General features: G+C 40.8%; 1 protein-coding gene across 9 annotated transcripts in view; it reads right to left on the reverse strand.

Annotated features, from left to right (window-relative positions):
* The window catches only part of CNNM2 (cyclin and CBS domain divalent metal cation transport mediator 2), a 151,794-nt gene that overhangs the window by 26,908 nt on the left and 102,305 nt on the right, over positions 1-22,581 (reverse strand). For 2 of the 9 annotated variants that reach the window (XR_014253462.1, XR_014253464.1), the window contains exons 2-3: positions 15,822-15,916; positions 6,837-7,324 (exon numbers count right to left, since the gene is read on the reverse strand). The exons of 6 other annotated variants lie outside the window; for them this stretch is intronic. The gene's annotated coding sequence lies outside the window, so the exon portion shown is untranslated. The remainder of the gene's footprint in view (positions 1-6,836; positions 7,325-15,821; positions 15,917-22,581) is intronic. One more of the 9 variants, XR_014253463.1, reaches the window with a different exon arrangement.

Below are 22,581 nucleotides of genomic sequence, written 5' to 3' on the forward strand. Positions count from 1 at the left end.
TCAGGTCAAGTCAATTCTAGTCTAGTCAATTTGGTCCGGTCAGTTTCTCACATCTGCTTTCCCAAGGACCCAAACATAAGCAGTTAAAAATTCTTGGTGAATGCTGTCTGTCGAAAGTTAAATTCTTTTGCTATTCCCAGCTTGTGATCATTTAAAAGGAATTTTCCAAAGCAAGGTCTAATATTAGACTCAAAATGAAGTTTCCATTCCACTGAGGCGCTATTCTCACCAAAGTAACTACCGCATAATCAGATTGTCTTGGAGCAATTCGTTTAAATGCAGATGGACATACTTGAAATACCAGCTCAGCAGCACCAACAGATCTGACTGGAAAGGGCCTTACTCTCGGAGAAATTATTCATGTAAGGTAGGCTTCTGAGATTGAAAATTATTAAGTTTTCTTCCAAGCTCACTTGTTCCCTTTCACACCCCCACCTCCAGTACTGAAACTTCTTCATCTGCCCCAGAGCCACATATTTTTAGCTTTGGAATTCCTGGTGAGAAGTCTTGTTTTTTGAACCTTCTTCCCACTAAGCAGTACAAAAAAAAATGATACCCCTCTTCTCTAATCATGCTTTTGGAGGACAACAATACAAGGTACCTCTTCCCCCACTTAACCATTCGCTGCAGGGAATTCAGTCTTTGGCCTCATCAATGGAGCAATCAAAAAGAAAATGTAAACCTGTCAATACAGAAATTTTAAAAACTGAGCTCAAATAGCATCCTTCTGAACCTGAGTGTTGGAGGCATTAAGCCAGGATTGAAAGCAGCAAAGCAATTTTGGGGAAACTAATAAAAGGCATTTATAAACCAAAAACTAGAAAAGATTATAAACTGATGGATTCTTAACCTCCAAAGAATGAAAACACAGCAATCAGCACAACATGCAATTATAGGCATTAAGTAGCACTAAAACTTTTGAATATACATGGATTAAATAAACTTGATTAACTATATACAGAATAAAGCAGACATTAGGGCTTGGAGACAGCCCTTTCTTGCTAGCTATAAGAGGTCTTGCAGTATATATGTCATTTCCAACTGCCCTGAGCTTTATACCCATAGCCTCTCTTCACGTAGTCTGGTCCTAGATCACTAAGGGATTACTAAGTCAGACCTAAGAGAATCTATGCAGGCCTCTCTTCAGAGTACAGGGCTCTATCAATATATTTCTATTCAGATTCAGTATCATAAGCAAGTTATTATGAAATAATCACCTATATTTTAACTGCTACGTGCTCAAAACAGGGCATTTGCACAGATGAAATTACAAGAACATGTCTTCATTGTGAGGTATGCTAAGTAAAATCATCCACACACAGTAAAACTGGGATCGAATTTCTGCCTCTGCCTGCTTTCACTGCTCCCTAAATCAAAGTATTGCCTATTCTCTCTGGAGAATCAGCCCAGAATGGTAGCAGGTTGCCACACTCGCATTTTTTAACCTTACCACGACGCTAGGCTCGAATTCTGAATGACAGATACCATTTGTATTTTGATAGAAATAATTAACTAGATAGCGATTAGGCTGACAAAGGGTACCTTAACTGCCTGATGAAAATATGGACTCGTTTGCTATCATACAAGTTTGATGTCAATCAAGTGAAATGGAACAGTAGACAGAGTAACTGAAATAGCTAAGGAAGAAAGCCAAGAGGGTAGATGAAGTAGAATGGAATTAGCAACAACTTGACACAGCTGCACTAATAACAAGTGACAGGCAGTAGTCCAAGAGACCTAACAATGCAAGCGCAAGGCAGACAGAGTCTTAAATGCCACTCGAACAGCAGGAGGAAAACAAACAGAAGATTCAGCCATGAGAAACTAAAGCCAAACGTCTTATATCTGCCATGGCTGCTGTATCACACCACTGTAGGGGCACAGAACGCAAGGCCTAATGGTTCCCCTGAGGTTGTGCAGTGCCGTGGCCCCTCACTTAAACAAGGGTAGGGCAAATGAAGCGTTTGATATGCCTTTGTTTTTAAACATTTCCCAGTTTATCTAACGTAAGAGTTACAATAACTCAATAAGTAAGAATTAATAAAGTTCCTAAGAGTGAGTTCTATGACAGGGGTCCCCAACCCCCGGGCCGAGGACAGTTACCGGGCTGCACGGCAGGAGGTGAGTGGCAGGAGGTGAGTGGCGAGCGAACAAAACTTCATCTGCTGCTCCCCATTGCTCGCGTTACCGCCTGAACCATCTCCCCCATCCCTCCATCCCCCACACCCTTCCATGGAAAAACTGTCTTCCGCGAAACCGGTCCCTGGTGCCAAAAAGGTTGGGGACCGCTGTTCTATGGAACTAGCGATAAAAGAAAGAAATGTTCTGTAAATCAGAATTCAGAGCCCCCATCACTAAAACAAAATGGGATGGAGGATAGATTTGAATGGCCATACTTAAGATCTCCCAAGGAAACCAGTTTGCATGTTAGTCATCAAGGAAGTCAATACACTTTAAATAGCATTAGAGTTAGATTTAGTCTGACTTACAAAAAGTGAACAAACTGATCAATGAGCTAATGTTTATGAACATAATTTATAATCCAGAAAATACAATGCTATGTATGTATCAATGAACTATAGTCACACAAATCCATTCATTCACTCAGTAAATATTTACTGAATGCCTACTATGTGCCAAGCTCGTACCTCAGGGAACAAAACAAAGCTCTGGCTTTCAAGGAACATTCTAGCAGGGGAGACAGACACTAAGGGAAAGAGACAGTATGAAAGCATGTCAGATTGTATAAAATGTGCTGTGGAGAACAAAAAAGCAGGGGCCGAATTATTTAATTTAGGCCGGCCAGGGAAAGGGGACATTTGAGCAACGCTGAAGGTCGTTAAAGAGTCAAATGAAGTAAGTAAGGGGCTGGGGAAGATGTTTCAGGTGGAGGGAACAATGGAGCCCTGAAGAGGGGAGGCCTGGCGTGCTTGAGGACAAGCAAGGACGCCAGTGTGGCTGGAACAGAGTGAGTAGGAGAGGAAGAATCAAAGATTGGGGGGGTGGGGGAGGGCAGCAGGGGTGGTGGGCAGATCATGTCACCATCACAAAGACTTTAGCTTTTACTCGGAGATGGGAAGTCCCTGGAGGGTTCTGAGCTGAAGAGTGACTTGATCTGTATTGTTTTGAAAGGATCACTGGCTGCTGTGGTGAGAAAAGGCTTGGCAGCTGGTGGGAGAAAGATGCAGCGGGGAAGGCAGAGCCGGGAAAAAGGAAACCCAATCAAGAAGTTATTTCAGCAATCCCAGTGAGAGGAGATAGTGACCGGAACCAGATGCTAACAGCGGAGGGGATGAGAAGTACTTAGATTCCAGGTATATATTTTAGAAAGAGCCAAAAGGTTTTGCTGATGGACTGAATGTAGGCGGGAAAGAAGGAGACAAGCCAAGGCTGACTCTAAGGTTTTGGGGCCTCAGCCGTAGAAAGGATAGAGTTGCCAAGGAGGACTGTGGAAGGTACACGTCTGGAAGGAAAAAATCAGTTCAGTTTTAGACAGGTTAAGTTCAAGATGCCTACTAGACATCCTAGTGGAAATGTCAAACAGGCAGTAACATACCTAAGTCCAGAATTCGAGAGAGAGCGAGCGAGCGAGAGATGTGAGTTACACATGAAGAGCAAGAACCCCCAGAGAAGAGAGGCTAGTGAAGCCAGACACTGGAGGAGATCACTGAGACACAGGGTGTGGGCAGAGAAAAGATCCCAGCACTGAGCCTGGGGCAGGCCAATGTCTCATAGGGCAGGAAGTGGAGATACAGCCAGAAAGGAGATTGAGAAGGAGGGGCCGGTGGAGTGAGCAGAGAATAGAGAGAACAATGCTTTGGAAGCCAAACTTTTTAAAAACTACTTCAAGAAGCAGAAAAGAGTCAAAAGTATCATATGCAGTCAAAAGGTTGTGAAAGATGACTTTGGTGACAAAAGATGATCAAGGTAAGAAAGGTCATAGATGAAGAATCCAAAGATTATCATCTCAGTGCCATCCACTGTGATTTCCACAACAGCCCTTCCTACTTCTAACAGGGACACACACTGGCCTGCTTCTGCCAGGGAGCCTTCACCGGAGAGAAAAAGGCCTGTGTCTTTAGACAGAGTCTGGTTTGTCCTCCCCCAAATAACACCTCCCTCTTTTGAATACCCACTTCTGGAAATGATGCCATTAGATCTCCAATCACCCAGGCTTAAAACTCTAAATCACCTTTGCCTCTTCTCTCCATTTCTCCCCACCCTTTTTCTTTTTTCCCTTTTTAACGAAGAGTGAATGAATGGATGGATACCTACATGCAATAACGTGTATAAAATGCACGGTTCAGGGACCTCCCTGGTGGTCCAGCGGTTAAGACTCCACGCTTCCAATGCAGGGGGTGCGGGTTTGATCCCTGGTTGGGGAGCTAAGATCCCACATGCCTCTCGGCCAAAAAACCAAAACATAAAACAGAAGCAAAATTGTAACAAATTCAATGAAGACTTATGAAAAAATTGGTCCACATCAAAAAAAAAAAAAAAGAAAGAAAATGCATAGTTCAAGGAGTAGTTACAGAACTACCACCCAGGAGGGACTAGAGGGGACTTCAGGGGAATGGGAGGCAGGGGCAGGAAGGCGCCAGGGCGCGACAGGAGAAGCAGCTAAGTCGGATAAGCAGACGTAAGCAGGTTCCGAGGGGAACACAGGCCTGCCTGTGGCCTCCCAGGTAGGACCTGTCGGCAACCCCTTCTCTGTTAATAGCAGGTCCCCATAAAATAGATGACCTGGTGGTCCAGCAGCATATTATCTCATGATGACTCAGTGGCAATCCAACCTCAGAACAGGGGAAGCAACGCTCCTACTACATTTAGCCATATGTGGAGTAGCGTGTTCAGGTCTGGGTCTTGCATTTTGTAAGAGGCAAACTGAGGCGAGAACTACCAAGATCTCGTAAGATGTATAAGCAGTGGCACATGAGGAGGAAATGAAGGCCAGAGACATCGAGATAGATGAGAAACCTGGGCAGGGATGAGGCAGGACGGCAGCCTTCAAATCTCTGAAACGGAAGTAACCGTTTGGTTCTCGTGGCTCCTCCTCAGCTGACAATGCTGCCCGTGTACTCGTACCTCGTTGACCACAAGGTTAGTTGTTTCCCTGCTTAGATCATAAACTCCTTGACCACAGGGCCCTCTGTGTTATTCATCTTTGCCTTACTCTTCATCCGCAGGCCCCGCCAAGCCTAGCATAATAACCTAACACGCCTACATACACGAAGGTAATACTTACTAAACCGCAACACAATCATATCATCCTATTACTCAAAAAGTGCTCGTTTCCCATCAACAGCTGAATTTAAAGGAAAACGTCTTCGAGTCGGGTTCAAAGGCCATCAAGAACCTGGTCCCCAACCGCCCCATCTTTCCGTCCTTTGGTCTCCATCATACTCCTCTTATGCTCTCATTGTCCTGGCCAATCAAATGACTTGATTTTGTCCAATCATAACCTCCATGGTTTTCCTCATCCCCACAGAAGAGGTAAGAAGGAGGCTCTCCTCAGGGGAAGCGATCAGCGATCACAGGAGCCCGACTCCTGCACACACAGCCCTAACACAGCCCCGCCTCAGCTACACCTGGGCCAGGGGAGTGCCTGGGTCTCTACACCCACATTACTCTTAACAGTAGATAGGTCCTTACCCTATCCATCGCCCTCTCAGTTCAACAGGTGCAAAATCAAAAGAAAAAGAAACCCTGAATAACAAGCTATAGTACACAAAAGCAGCTATTTTCTCACAGATTTTTGTAATGAATACCTGGATGAATTCTGACACATGCCTTGCAGATCTTCTACTGACTCATACGGTGATAGATCTAGTATTATGACATGAGTATAATGGTAAAGTTTGCTTAAGGAGAAGCAACACGATTTCATTCAGGGAGCTATCACCTTGCTATTTCTGTCCTGTTTAAAGCTAAAAAAAAAAAAGAACCCACAACCTTCATGTTTTTTAAGTACTTATTTTACCTCACCATCCCAGCCACAGCTAAGTGCATTTTTTCCAACTGAATTTTCCCACCATAAAATACACCAGAAAAATGTGACACAGATCTTAAAATAGTCCTGTATAAATAATCCAGGAGTATATCTATAGAAGCACTTGCTGTATATAGAAATACACTGGTTTTAAGTGATGATAACTGTTGCTATTCCAGGAGACAAAAGCCCTCTTTTATCAGAAGTTTTACTACTTCTAAAAATTCCAGTGGCCACCAGCTAAGTGGCTGACCAAGATCTCCCTAGCAGGACAGCTTCTCCGCTCCAGGTATGTGGGGTTCCTCAGCCATCGACACTCCCAGTTAGGTCATGTCTGCCAGGAGGTTTACTAGGGTGGAATATGGAATCATGGTTTCCTAAAAAATAATCTAATTTTGGGGGGTGAGGGTAGGAGTTTTTGATGCAGACAGTATTTCTTAATAGGGCCGTTTCCTGGGTAGAACCCTGAATTTATCTACTAATTTAGATTATAACAGCTTTTAGGGAAATTCGTTGACCAAGCTCTGAAAGTAAGAAGGGCAATCATTCACGGAGGTGCTCAGCCTCTAAGGGACTTAAAAAAAACAGAAGCAAAGCCTATGCCTTCCCTGAAGGTTGACTGCAGAGACCTGGGCACAGCGCAGGGAGCCCCCAGGAGTCAGAGCACCTAGGTTGAGTTTACCAGGGCCCAGCCTCAATGCTGCTCCCTGGAGGTTACCGCTCTGATTGTCCCAGGCTTCCTTCTATTTGCTATAAATACCTGTTTCTTAACATTTAAACTAAGTTTGGTCCCACCTGCCCATTCTTAACTGTAGTTTCTTATTCTGTATCCCTAAAATAGAAATACCTGAGGGACTTCCTTGGTGGTCCAGTGGCTAAGACGCCGTGCTCCCAATGCAGGGGGCCCGGGTTCGATCCCTGGTCAGGGAACCAGATCTCGAATGCCGCAACTAAAAAAAAAAAAAGATCCCACACGAAGCAACGAAGATCCCACGTGCCGCAACTAAGACCTGGCGCAGCCAAATAAATAAATAAATATTAAAAAAAAAAAAAAAAAAGAAATACCTGAAAGAGAAAAACATTAAGTTGAACATATCTTTTAAGACAATCAATGTTTAAAAGAATTATGTTTGAAGATATCTTTAGAATGTTACTATTATTTTTGACTGGTTGAATTTCACTTCTCCATAAATATCTCTGATGCAGTAAGATTAGAAACATACACTGAGAAAATCCAATCCACGTGGTTCTCAGATTTTGACAGCTGTATCCATGGAGATTTGGGGAAGGTGTGGCTGCCTTCAAGGACATCAGCATTTACATCTGGAAAAGTTCCTGAAATACATGAAAACTACAGACAGCTGCCTGGCACCTCAGAGGCATGCAAATATTCACTAAATGAGCGAATCCACACACTTATCTAAATCCTTCGAAAGTAGTTTTACTTTCAATCTATACAACTTTCCAGGCTAAAATAGTATTTTTCCTACAGCTAACTACCTCCTGCACATTTCTAGAGGTTTCCCCTCGACTTATGTTTTAGGTTACATCTGGCCTTATTTTTTGAGGTAATAAATCACATCTTTTCTCGGTCATCATTATTACAGAGTGAAGACTCCATCTTTTTACAGTATGCCCAATATTTCATCTAAGAATTTAAGCTTGTGTGTTGTGTTTAATATAAAAATGTTTTGTAAAAAATCATCTGTCACCTACAATTTTCCCATCAGGCATACTTTCATCCACTCAAATATATATTGAGTATGTAGTTTATTCGAGCATAGGGCTAAGACATATACATGTCTACCTCCTTAAGAAAACATGACTATTTTTAAAAGACAGATTAGAAAAAGATTAATCATATTATAAAAGGACTGCCTTATAAAATGGATCATTTTTAATAGAATTTTATTTTGAAACAACTGTGCATTCTTATGCCGTTGTAAGAAATAACAGAAAGGTCTCATGTGTTTTCACCCAAGATCCCACATACTTTTGGGAGCATCTTGCAAAACCAAACTGTGTGACAGCACACCTTAACCAGTATACTGACATCGATACAGTAACATACAGAACATTTCCATCACCACAAGGACCCCTCCCATTGCCCTTTTACAGCCACGCTCCCTTCCCTTTCCACCCCCCAGAACAAACCATGTTAATAGCTTCTCTGGTAAAGTAAGTGCTTAGTTTTCCACTGACAGTGGCTCTTAAGCTTTAGCTTTTAAGTGTAAACAAATATTTAAAAACTCACAAAATGGTGATCCATAGGAAAACATTTTTCAGTCAACAAAAACCTGTTTTACATGCAACTTCTGAAAACTCAAGAGTGGGCTTCAGTCCTCACAAGATTAACTAACCAGGCTCCCCTGGTTGTGGCACACAGCGGGCAGTTCTACAACTGTGAATGCTCAGATGGGACTGCTTATAAAAAGCAGCAGAGATACCAGCCCTGATTTAATAAATGTCTGCAGAAGCACCTCTGTGGCAGTATTCTCCAGGCAGCTCCTCTGGCTTCTCTGAATGTGATGGATTTTTGATGTGTCAACTTGGATAGGTAACAGCCCTCAGTAATTCAATTAAACATGAATCTAGGTGCTGCTGGGATGGGATTTTGCAGATGTAGTTAAAGTCCCTAATGGGTCGACTTTAAGGGTAGCTATACTGGGTGGGACAGACTCAATCTGCTGAAGGCCTTAAAAGCAGGGTGAAGGCTTTCAGAGAGAGAGAGAAGACCTTCCACCTGTCGAAAGCTGCTGCAGACCACACCCGTGGGGTTTCCACCTGCTCGTGATCTTCCCTCCCTCATGGCCTGCCCTACCAACTCTGTACTTTCTCTTAGACAGCCTCTGCAATTACATAAGCTTGCCCCTTTTAAGAAAATTCCTTAATGAATGTGGTATCTGTCTTCTACTGGTTCTGCTTGTTGAACCATGACTGACCTACTCAGGATCCACAGCACAAAGGGATTTAGAAGGCAGATACCAAAGGAAAACTAGGATTAGGGAATTCCCTGGCAGTCCAGTGGTTAGGACTCTACACTTTCACTGCCGAGGGCGCAGGTTCAATCTCTGGTTGGGGAACTAAGAGCCCTCAAGCCACATGGCGTGGCCAAAAAGAAAAACCAGGATTAGACTAGGATTAGACTAAGTAATATTTCCCAAACCCAAGACAATGGGTGACTGATTGTCTAGGAAGACAAACTAATATTATGTACTAATATATGCACTAAATGCCAGAGAGACCTGCTGAATGAACTTCCTGGTAGAAATAGCAAGTAAACTAAATTTTCAGAACAAAAAATTAACCTAGACTAAACTGCGATTGTATTTAAAGACGAGAAGCCGAATCATTTACTTCAAACCATCCACGTGGACTATCCTATTAAAGACAGCCCTGTGGTCCTCCCACCTAACTTAGGATTCCAGGCCACAAATAATAGATGGCCTCGCATTCCCACACCACCACCAGCTGTTCATTCTCTTTTGCTTGTTCTTCAGTCTTGCTGCCAGATACGTTAGCCAGAAACCCAAAGTGAGGCAATTAATAGAAGATTCCAGTCACTATGTGACTTGCTTAATGGCCTGTCCAAATGATTTGTGAGAAAAATCTTATGAACCAACAGAATAGAAACTGAAGAGTTTTTTCCATTATTCTCCTCTCCCAGAGTATTTAAAGACTTGGATTTTCCCATCTTTTGGGGAAATATTTTCTTATAAATAGTGAGGCATGCCGGGCATCTCCACTTCATCTTTTTTCGTGGTCTGTACCACTCACTGTACACTCACTGGAATGTTTTCCTAGTAAATGATCAGCAACGGAAAACGTGGCTAAGACAAAGGATGGCTTTCAGGCTGAGATGATGGGAACCTTCCCATTTTTCCCAAGAGATAAGTAGTTCTTCTATAAAACTGAGGGGCTTATTTTAGAACCAATGAGTCTATTTCTGTCTTTCCTTTAGACTTGTAGCTTTCCTAAGGATGATAAATGAGGACTGACCATCTTAGTGAGGTAACAGCCCAAAATATTAGTAACTGCCCAACAAACCCAGTAATAGGAGATTCAAAAAAGGGAAATATACTTCCACTGCTAAGGTAAGGCCAACTATCAGTGTTTTAATTTTATGATTTGCTCTTCTGTTCCTTCCTTGGGTCTTAGTCTTTGGATCAGTAACATGTAGAACTTTGTCTTGCAGTCCAAAACTCTTAATATCAACTGAACTAATTTCTTGGATGATTTCTACAACACAAGGAGGCAAGATCGGTAATTAGACAAAGCAGACATAAAAACATGGTTCTCTTGTGATACAGTGAATAAAAATTACCTAAGTCCAGATGATGTGCCAAAAAACATACAGACGAAACCACCCCTTACAACATTTGCTTTAGGAGCAGGCATTTTAAGGAGAGAGGTGCGGTCATCACTTCTTTTAAAACCTGCTTAAAGGGAAAACTGAAGGCTGGTTTTATTAAGGAAAACTTTATCCCCTTTTCTTACTAAAGTCTCCTCTTTTCAGAAGTCCTTCCTGATGACCTCGAGTTGTAATAAGGAAATGGAATTGCTATCATAAATTATTATACAGTTAATATAAGTTAATAATTATGCATTACCATATAGTTAATAATCACATGATATGAGGGGAAAGGGCTATCAAAATGATCAAAATATCACCGAGTCCTGGAGTTGCAGGGAAAAATGAAAAGTCATCTAGTTCAAATTCTCATCCAGTGCATGAATCCCATCTGCAAATTTTGAGCAAATAATAAACTTGAAAAAATATAAAGGGAGCAAAAATAATGAGTATTTTTCTTGCTGACCTGAGATAACAGAAGTCCTAGCATTTTACTCTTCTTTTTCCTGTCCCTAGAAACCTCAAGCACTTCATCATCACCACAGAAGAGAAAAAATGATACATCAGATGACTTTAAAAACCAAACATTTTCCATTTAAAATTCCTTCACAATTCCTTCTCACCACTCCCATTATCTATCTTTCCTCCCAGTATCTCTTAAAAATGTGTCAGAGACAAAAGAAAGAAGTTTTTGTATTTCTTTTTTTTAATTAATTAATTAATTAATTAATTTGGCTGTGCCTGGTCTTAGTTGCGGCACGCGTGATCTTCGATCTTCACTGTGGCATGTGGAATCTTTACTTGTGGCATGAGGGATCTTTAGTTGCAGCATGCTAACTCTTAGTTGCAGCATATGGGATCTAGTTCCCTGACCAGGGATCAAACCCAGGCCTCCTGCATTGGGAGCACAGTGTCTTAACCACTGGACCACCAGGGAAGTCCCACGTTTTTGTATTTCTATAAGGAAAAACATCCATCAGTAGAGAAGCCTGGTTAAATAAATTCTCATAAATCCATACAATGGAATACTATGCAGCCATTAAACAGGATCAAAGTAGATCTACCTAAATTGTTATGAAAAGTTACCCAAAACAGATTAAGGAAAAAAAAACTGGAATATTTTACATAGTATGATCCTATTTGTATAAACCGTACATGTATAGGAAAATTCTGGCAAGCAATAGTTGGTTAGCAGACATTTGATCCTACCCAAAATGTCTGTAAGATACCCTTGATATTCAGTCTTGTCCAAAACCATTTGGCAAGGACCAAATATGCTCAGGACGTTTTGGACAGGAGCAAACGTCCTACAGGGGAAACGGTTAACAGTATCATGTTGACTGAAATTTGTAACCATCAAAAGTTTGTGTCCTACAAACAATAATTCTGATAAAGTCTATTTTGTGTGACTGTCATCAAAAAGTAAAAAAGAATGGAGATTTATAACCACATGCACTACATTATTGTACATAATTCTAACGAGAGAGACTGTTTGACTAGGAATGAATGAGAACAGAATCCTCTGTCAACATTAGATGCCTCCTAAGCGCCACTTCAAAATTCTCTCGGTCCCATTGCTCACCCCCTTTCACCGCCACAGCGACCAGTTCCACACTGGCTCGGATTGGCTTCATGCCCGTGTGACCAGTGCAAACAGACAGCATCTCATATACAGCTCACGGCCCAGCTCATTGCATCTCTCACTTCTGCCTTGGGACTTCTCCTGAACGGAGAAGGAAATAATACCCATGGGAAAATACGTCCCCCTCTGTACTCAAGTACCGTTCTGAGAGCATCTCACAAGGCTCCTTTAAAAGTCCTAGGTAGGGGACTTCCCTGGTGGTCCAGTGGCTAAGACTCCATACTCCCAATGCAGGGGGCCAGGGTTTGATCCCTGGTCAGGGAACCAGATCCCACATGCTGCAACTAAAGATCGCGCGTGCCACAACTAAAAGATCCCGTGTGCCACAACTAAAAGATCCCGAGTGCGACAACTAAGACCCGGCGCAGCCAAATAAATAAATACATATTTTCAAAAATAGAAGTCCTAGGTAGGAAAGAACACCTGTTGCCTGTAGCCGAACTTAACACACTATCACATCCTTGAATTTTCTTTCCTTCCTTCCCATTTCACTTCCCTTGTCCTGAACTCCTGCTCCCTGGGATCCTATTCCAAATAAATGTCCCAGCACACAAGGCTTTGTATCAGGCCAATGTTCAGGCTAAGACGCCATAGGAAGTTTTTCTACTGACCAGTTTCTGGCTTTGTACATTTCATCCTCTTCTGTTTCCATGATACCAATGTGTCTTAACACCTCTGGCACTGGTATCTCGATACAATGCTGGTTTTGTACCTTTGTGTCACAATACCAGGTGAGCTGGCACCGTGCAGGAGTATTTCTCGAGGTCATTCCTACACTGGGATGGCTAGCAATAACTATACATTGAAGTGACTGCAAATCCAAACTAAATGTATCCCCAGCTCAACTTCCCCACAGCTAGATTCCAGAAAACACCTGGGACCATTCCAACATTAGAGACAAAAAGAGTGAATTAAAAATGCCAAGAGAGAAATTTTGATCAACTGTAGCTAAAATATCTGGATTTTGCAAATTTTACAAAAACACATGACCATGTAAATAAACACATCTGCTAGGGTCCATGCACGTGAGAAGCATTTAAGTTTAAGGTTAATTAGCTTTATGGTAAATCTGCTTTTCACTATGTACTAATCAAGTAACTGTAACAAAAGTAGACAGAACACAAAGACTGAAAAGGATCAAACCTATATACTACCACCATCCCCAGTCTAATCTTCTCTCCTAAACTTAAGAGATAAAAATATTCCAATTGCCTACTTGATCCTCTTCACTTGTCCTATGAGCATCTCAAGTTCAACATGCCCCAAACTAAATCTATCATCTTCTTTACCAAACTTGTTCCTTCACTTCTATTCCTCTTTCTGACTAATGGTACTAGAGGATATCAAGTGTGAAACTGTGGGAGTCATCTTAGATTCCTCCTTTTTCTCTAGTTTCACCCTGCTATGGCAAACTGGTTACACACTGTGTTAAGCTGTTGAGTTGTAAATTTAAGACCACCTCCTAAATATCTATTGGATCGCTCCCATATCCTGAGACATTCCCAACACCAGCTCACCTTAGTTACAGGCCCTCAATATTTCTCTTCTGGGACTTCCCTGGTAGCGCAGTGGTTGAGAATCAGCCTGCCAATGCAGGGGACACGGGTTCGAGCCCTGGTCCGGGAAGATCCCACGTGCCATGGAGCAACTAAGCCCGTGTGCCACAACTACTGAGCCTGCGCTCTAGAGCCCGTGAGCCACAACTAGAGCCCATGTGCCACAACTACTGAAGCCCTCGCACCTAGAGCCCGTGCTCCGCAATGAGAAGTCCGTGCACCACAATAAAGAGCAGCCCCTGCTGACCGCAACTAGAGAAAGCCCGTGCGCAGCAACGAAGACCCAACGCAGCCAAAAATAAAAAAATAAATAAATTTATACAAAAATATATATATATTTCTCTTCTGAACTGCAATAACCTTCTAACTTTAATGTAATCTCCGAAAGCCACCTCCCTGATGCCATAGTAATCTTTCTTAAAAGCAAATCTGAACGTGTTATTCTACTGCTGAAAATTCTTTAATGGCTTCCCATTGCATTGGGGATAGTTTAAACGCTTCAGTAAGGCCTACAAAGCTATCATGACATGATCCCTAGCTCTTTCTCTAGCCACATCTCCTACATCGTTGGTCATTCAATGACAGAGAACACTTTCTGCCACTCTCCTGTGCTATTTTACGGTTCCCTCTGCCAAGAACACCTTCCTACCCTTGGCTCCTTTACTCTGGTTCTCCTTCAAGGACGTAATTCAACTATCAACTCATCCTTGAAGTCTTCCTAACCTCACCTATGCCAATTGGGTTTGATGTCCTGTCTTGGCGCTTCCATAGAGGCTTCATTAGCTCAGAAGGATTTATTATCCTGTATTATTATATTCTCTCTCCTATACTATATTGTGAGATTCTTGAAGGCAAGAGTTCTCTTTTACACCTAAAGCCTCAGAAGCTAGCACGGTGCCAGGTATATAATACTGTCAATAAATGCTGAATAAATAGCTCAAATTAATCATAAGAAAATGAGAAGGGGGATGAAGATTAGGGGAAAAAAACAGTATTATCTCTGCAAGCTCTTGTCATAAGAGGAGATTGCTTTTCTTCCTGGGACACAATGCAGTAAATGAGGCCAATCAGTGACTGCCAGTTGATTGTAATTTTTAGCAACAGTTTCCCAGAAGAGTGACCAATTGTTCTTACCTAATCTAAGGCCTGGTACATAAAAGACTCTCACTTCCTATTTAATTTAATTTTACTGATTTTATTATTTCAGCTCCTATTGGCACCAAATTCTAGAAAAGTTACAATAGAGTTTGTCCCCAGATGAAGCCAGCTTGAAAAACAAGTACAAATCAAACCCTGTGCTCCTTCCTGTTGGGCTTGAGAATATCTTCAAAGAATTTTCATTGTCTTCTTAAATACACAACATGAATTCAGCCTGGAAACCGAGACTCAAATATTGAAATATCATGGTTTGTCAAGTAAAAATAAATAAATAAAAGAAAGAAAGAAATGAACTTAGCTTACTAAATGAATGACTGTTCAAAAGAAGTCAACGTTCATTTGCTTACACAAAGATTCTTCAAACACCTTTTGAGGTATCTGCCCCTCAGTCAAAATGACAACATGTCTTAAGCTTTCTGGGAGTAGGTACAAGAACTGCCTGATAAGAACATCACCTTGGTTCCGGACAACATTCGGAAAAGCCTAGGTCATCCTTGGGCACTAATGCCTCACCTAAAAAGTCAGTTTTAGAGCTCAAATATGTGTGCTGGGACCCCAGAGAATATTGTCAGTGACTAAGGGCTTAAACTAAAATTAGACAGATCTGGGTTTGGATCCTTTGGTTCTGCTACACACTAGCTGTGTAACCAAAGACAAGTCATTTACCCTCTCTTGGCCTCTCACTTTAATCATCTGTGCAATAGAGATAAAAATCCCAAGTTTCCATGAAAATTGAGTGAAAAAGTTTAGAATTTAACACAGTACCTGGCTCATAGCAAGTATGCAATAAACGATAATGATCATATTCTTGATGAACTTTCTCCTGATTCGGGAAGCTAATAATCATCTCAGATGAAGATGTATAATACTTTTAATATCTATAGAAACAGGAACTTGGGATCACTGGGAATATTCAGCTACAAGCTGCTTGTTTTAAAATAGAGGCTATGGGCTTCTATGAAAAGGGTAATTTACATCACCTGAGCATTCAATCCTATGCAGGCTTGTTTTAAAGTTCTTCAGCATAGCAACCCCACAAATTGTTCACTCTGTTTCTCAAAACCAAAACTTCGCAGCTGGGTGGATTCAAATGGGTTATGGAGATTGTCCTCCCTCCCCTCTCACCTCTAGAAGTAGTTGCTCCCGCTTACTGGATGAGGCAGTGGGGAGGGCGGCCCATGAAGGAAGCTTGTACAGCCACTGCCTTTGTCATATTTCCTCTGTGAAGAAACAGAAGACTTCAGTTCCTGGGATTGGTTAAGCTCTAGAATAGAGAACTAAGGAACTACTTTGTATTCTCCTAGAAATCTCATCTCTCTTTGTGCATAGCGCCATTGCAGCAGAACTGTTACACATTTTTGCATCTTGATCAGGAAACTGGAATGATAATGAACACAGGTAGCCTGCCATACACCATAAATTGAAGGAAGCTGGCACAGAGCAGAGAAAGACTCAAAGACTGCGGGAACATGAAGAGGAAAAGCCAGTGAAAGAATAAATTATATACAACAACCATGCCAACCCCGACGTTTGCAAAAATACTGTGACGATTACTATGCTTAAGATCAGAATTGACTTGAGGTCAGTATGGTCTCCTCTGGTGCTGGGCATGGATTCATTCAACAAATATTTTTATTGAGCACTCACTACATGCTAGGCACTGTACTAAGCATGAGGGATTAAAACAAACACATACAAATAAGACTAGTCTTCACTGTCAAGGAACTAGGAGCCTAGTGCGAAAGACAAGTAAAATGATATCATGGTAGACTCTCTCAAGGGACCTCCATGTGGCAACTTGCTGGTTAACTGACACACTCATTCTCCCTGTGAAACACACCGACTGAGGCCCGCAGCACACTGAAAGCTTCTGGCTAGTAGAACTACTACTCTGCACACTGTACTCGCATAGAGTAAGCAGAATGTTTACAAGAATTGGTTATTTTTGTTCCCAAACCTATTTATGACATCTGCACTTGATGCTGCAATTTAAATATTATAGAAACTCATGACAATAAAAAGAAATTCCTGTTTCTATGGAAACTATGATGAATCCTCTGGAAAGAATGAATCCTCTGGAAAGAATCAGTAAAAGCAAGTTGCTTTAAAAAAAAAAAAAAAAAATCCCTCAAAACAAACGTATGGATACCAAGGGGGAAAGGGGGGGGACGGGATGAATTGGGGATTGGGATTGACATACATATGCTACTATGTATAAAACAGGTAACAAATGAGAACCTACTGTATAGCACAGGGAACTCTACTCGGTGTTCTGTGGTGACCTAAATGGGAAGGAAATCCAAAAAAGAGGGGATATATGTATACATATGGCTGACTCACTTTGCTGTACAGCAGAAGCTGACACAGCAGTGTAAAGCAACTATACTCCAATTAAAAAACAAACCAAAAAAACACCTCAAAAACTTATACTGAATTAGGAGTGGGCAAGAGAATCACGAAAAGTGAGGAAAAAAATCTTTAATGATTCTACACTTTGTATTGTTTGTTCAAAAATCCTTTGTACGGTTTATTCCACTTAAAAAGAAAATTGAAATTTAGAGAATTGAGAGAAGATATAATATAGATGTTAGACGGTCTCCTTCAACCATTACAGGGAACACAAATCAGCCCACATTCAAAGAAAAAGCAATACTATTTTCGAGTGCCTGTTGAAAATTGATTCAGGCAAAGAACATAAATGGCTGCTAAACATTAGAGGAAAGGTTGACGGAGAAAATAATTTTCATGTGGTACCAAAGCATCACTCCATGAATTACTGTGATAAGCCGTGGAAGGGGGGAAACATCTTTACAGTGGAGACAATTGATAGTTGCCACCTTAATCAAGTGATTCAACATTATTAACAGTGAACAACCAGACTGTGTTCCACCTGATGTGATGTGCTGTGAAGTACAGTTCATCTTCTATAAAGTATTCTTGCCAAAAGTGTTTAATTAAGAACTTGGATCTAATTTCCAGTGTATAGGTAATACAGGAGATCAGAGAAATTAAATGATAATAATGAGAAAACAATCATAGAAACCCAAAATGTAGAATACTCTACCAAAGAACTAGCTTGGTTTCTTTAAAAAGTCAATACAATTATTAATTCTGTTTGGTATCATTATGATACCAGTTTGGTTATATAAGAATGTTTGTTTTTTTTAAGAGTTCAAAGGGGTAAAATGACATGTCTTGAATTTGTTTTTAAAATAGAAGAAAAGCAAAGAAAAAAGATAAGTGAAGCAAATATGGCAAAATGTTGATAATTACTGAACCAATGAATATATTCGGGTTAATTGCCTATTTTTACTACTTCTGTATATACGTTCGAAACATAAAGAGTAGAAAACACTCAATGTCATGAAAAAACTGAGGGGGGGGATTATTCTAGCTTAAAAGAGACATAACAACCAAATGCAATGCACAAACCTTGACTGAATCCATGTTAGAAAAAAAACAATTGTAAATGACATTTGGGGAAAATAACAATTAGAAAATCCGAATATAGACTGGGTAGTAAATGATTCTGGGGAACAATAAATTTCTTAGTGATAATGGAATAAGGATGATGTAGGAGAAATAATGCTGAACATTTCAGGGTCAACTGTCATGATGTCGGCAATATACTTTGAAATGGTTAAAAAAAACATTAAGAACTATCAAATCTAGGAGATAGGTATATGAATATTCATTATACCAGTTTTTAACTTCTCTGTATTTTTGAACATTTTCATAATCAAAAGTTTTAAGTTTGTCAAAGGGTTGCAAATGCTTTTTTCAAAATAATATATTTAAGATAGGTATATAATTTGTTAAATTCCATATATCAGTTAACTTTCTTATTTAGTGAACCAACTAAAAGGTAAGAGGGGAGAGGATCCAGACGTGGGGTGCGGATACCTACATGTATAACCACCAGCTCTCTGGGGAAAACAGCCCTGGCACGTAGCATTCGCTAGTTTCCAGGGTATGAATATCCCTACCACAACTGATTCCAAATTACTAACATGATGTCACTGAACACAGAGTTGGGAAGAGATGAGTACAATTGGTCTTTCCAGCCAGTAAGAGCCAGTTCCAACACACCACTGAATCCAGATCATAACAGAAGGATACCAGCCGTAACAGGAGAGAGGGAGAAGATGGTTTGCAGAAAACAAAGAAGCAAGGTCATTAGCCCACAAGGGGCAAGGCAGGGGAGGAGACAGAGGTGTGAACACAGAAGACAATGTATTAAATTATATACAAATATTCAGCATGATGCTTGGTATACAGTAATCACTAAACTTACTAAGCACCTCCTACGATTATTATACTATTATTTTCTAACCTGATGCATAATCTAAAAGGTCATCTCATCTTTTTAAGATGTCATATGGTGGTTGCTTCTAGGGAGGAGAACTGAATGGCAGGGCAACTTGTAGTCAGGAATGGGAGGAAGCTACTTTATTGCTTTGAGCCTTTTCAATTTTGAAAAATGTGAATGTATTACTTATTCAAAATATAAATGAAATTATCTATAAATTTTAAGACATGGGTCTCTTGAAAGAGCTCTTCTCTCACCTTAAGTCCCTAGCCTGACATGTATGCAGTTATGCACTCATCCCCATCATTCCTAATGTAAGAATTTAAAAATCAACAACCACAACCAATAAGAAAAGTTCCAAATCATCATGCCCAGCTGACATGGTAGAAACTGCAGTTTAACAGGTCTATTTATATGTGGAAAAGTTAGAATCTTGGCTGCCTCAGTACCCATGATAAGATTCACATGAAATCTTCAATCACTCAGAATGCCACATTTCACTCCAAAACACATTCATTCAACAAATATTTACTGAGCGCCTTCTATGTCTTTGGGTCTGGGAACACACATGAATAGAATTCTCTCTTCAACTCTAAGGAGTTCTAACTTGGCTTTGGAAAGTTTCCTTTACTAGGAATTTATCTAATCTTGGGCAACTATCTTTAGGCCAAAATTACTATTTATATACATGAACAGTAGAAACAATTCTTACTTAAAGGAACCAATATTTTCTCATAAATTTGCTGGAAAACACATTTTGTTACATGAATCCTGTCTTGAAACCATAAATTAGAGGTGTATTCTTCTAGGGGGAAAAGGCCATAGAAAAAGGAGCACGTAAACATGATTCTTAGATGATTAGCAGTGGTGAGTCCAACTCTCTGTAGGACTCCGTGCCTCCATGGGCAGGAGTCAAGTGAAGTAGCAGAAGTCAAGAGGGAATTGCAATCCTAGGAGTAAAACAATCCCCCTGAAGGCCTCCTCCATCATCAAGGTCAAGTGGGAGCCCCAGAACTCTTTGTGTTTCTGGCAAGACCACTCCCCGGTCTCCCCTTCAATACCTGCAGCCCCTCCACCAATGTCTGTCTTGGGATCGTCGACTAATTTCATCATGCCCTTTACGCCGCTCACAAGAAGCCCAGGACTCCAAGGCCATCCCTTATTTTTTGCCAGCCTCAAGTGGTTTCCTCTCACGCATGCATTCAATAGCACTCTGCTGAAGGCTCAGGAGATCTGTGGAGCTCTCTCTTCTTCGATATTCTCTGAATTCCAGTCTCTTTCAACTCCCTGAATTCTCAACTCCGCCTCCTCAACTCAGGGAGACTGCCAGGGTCTGTTTAGGTTGCCCCTCCTTGTACCGCAACCTCCATCCAGGTAGAGAGCTGGGGCAATCATAAGGGCTCACCTTATCTCAAGGATCATTTTCCTGCACTGCCTGCTGTCCAACGTCCGAAAACCACTATTTCAATATACTTTGTACAGCTTTCTGCTTGTTTAAGGAAGGAGGGTAAATCTGGTCCCTGTTACTCCACATGGGCACAAATGGAAGTCTCTCTTCCATTTAATGTTTATTTTCCATCCTAACTTAGTCACTTTCTTCCACGGTCACTCCCTTGACCTCGTCATTCACAATTACTGCCATCCCTCATTATCTCATTCTGAACATCTACTCTCCAACCACCATCTCCTATTTTTTATTTTTTTTTTAGGACACTCCTGCTAGTACCCCAATTCCAACAATCCTTTGCCTTACTTTCAATCTGTTGTTTCCATCACCCTTACTTGTCCTCTTTCCCCTCCTAATCTAGCTCTACTTCATTCCATTGTCAATCATTTTAATTAGACCCTCAACTCCCTGGCCCCTCTCCATCTTATTTGCTTGGCTAAACAACAACCCAGGTTAAATCCAACTCATTATCTAAGAAATAGTACATATTTTATGTTTTAACTTATTTATTGTCTTCTATTCCACTAGAAGGACAGCTCTGTGAAGGCAAGGATTCTCATTTTCTTTGTTTACTGCTGTATTCCCAAAGCTGAAAACGGTCCCCAATAAATGGATGATACTCAATTATTTCTTGACTGGTTTAAATAATAAAATCCAATGCTCAACATAAGTATTCAAATGAAAACACCAAAAGTGAAATGTATCATTGTTTCTAGAATATCAAACTGCTTCTTGCTGTAAGAAAGAGCATTAAATAAAGCAGATAATGTGTATATACTTCCATCCCTATTTTTTTTTTTTACAAGCTCTCTTTAATGATTTTTTTATAATGTTATATACATGGTTCTGACAAGATGTCAAACTAGAGTGGGCTCCCAACAGAATCTTGGAGATCCCAGAGACAGGTTAATAAAACTGTCACACTAACATAAAAGCTGTGAGAAAAACCTCAGGCAACATAGAGCAGCCAGGTTTCAGCTGGGAGGAGAGGCCCATGCTAGGCTCTGAGCAGGTAGCATGGAGGAGACCAGGAAGAGGGAGGTTTCTTCACCTGTGTTTCTTTCTCTATGTTGCTCATGCTTTCTTGGCCCCCACTGCTCATACCACTCTCCTGCCCAGTTGGCTCTACCAGCAGTATTAGGGTGGTATGCTCAAGTGGGCTGGGTTGAGGAACAGTTAAATATAGGTACAAGCAACTGCAAAGCCCTAAGTGTATCTTCCTCTTCCTACCCTCCTTCCCAGCCAGAGTAAGGTGAGGACTATCGTCAGAGAAAGCTCTCAGAAGCACGAGCCAGTGCCTCTGTTTTTGCTTGGGAGTCCAGGGATCCATCAACAGATGACATGGTTAAAGAGCCAGAAAAAATGGATTCATAGAGAAGACAGATGAGCTCATCTTAGGGGCACAACTGCTATAGAGAAAAACAAAATTAAAGCACCTATATCAGCCAAAATCAAGCTAATGGATCAGTATGGAAAAGAATAAATTAGTGAATATCTTCAAAGAGGGACCATAACTGGAAACATGCAGTAAGAACAGGAAGTTTTAAAATAAGAACTAGAGTTAATGGTATGAAAAATTAAGAGCCAAGATAATAAAGAACCCAGTAGCTGGGCTGAAGAGCCAAAGATCAGGTTAAGAAACTCTCCTAGAATATATTAGGAAGGGAAAAAAAGGATGGAAAATAAGAAACATCAAGAGGTAGAGGACAGAAGTGGAAGCATCAACATATCTATGTAATGAGGCCCAGAGGAAAGGGAGGAGGAAAAAACAGAAGGAGAAAATATTTGAACAAGAAAAAACTGAGGGTTCCCAAATTTAGAAAAAGATGTAAGACCTCGGACTGAAAAAAACCCATAAAAAGGGAAAAGAAGAGGGGGGATATTTTATAACTAGTCACAGTATAATGAAATGAAAGAACAACAAAAAGAAAAAAATTCCTAAAGTTTAGCAGAAAAGTAAATCACTTATAAAGGAAAAACAAGAATCAGGTTGACTCCAGAATTCTCAAAAGCAACACTGGTTCTAAGAAGTCAACGGAGTGATAGGTTCAAAGGTATGAGAAAAAAAAATTCAAACTTAAAAATAAGAAATACATATTCTGGAATACACTATAAAAATGGGAAGGGTA

This window comes from Balaenoptera physalus (genome assembly GCF_965194825.1).
Source record: "Balaenoptera physalus genome assembly, chromosome: 14".
Classification (NCBI taxonomy): Eukaryota; Metazoa; Chordata; class Mammalia; order Artiodactyla; family Balaenopteridae; genus Balaenoptera; species Balaenoptera physalus.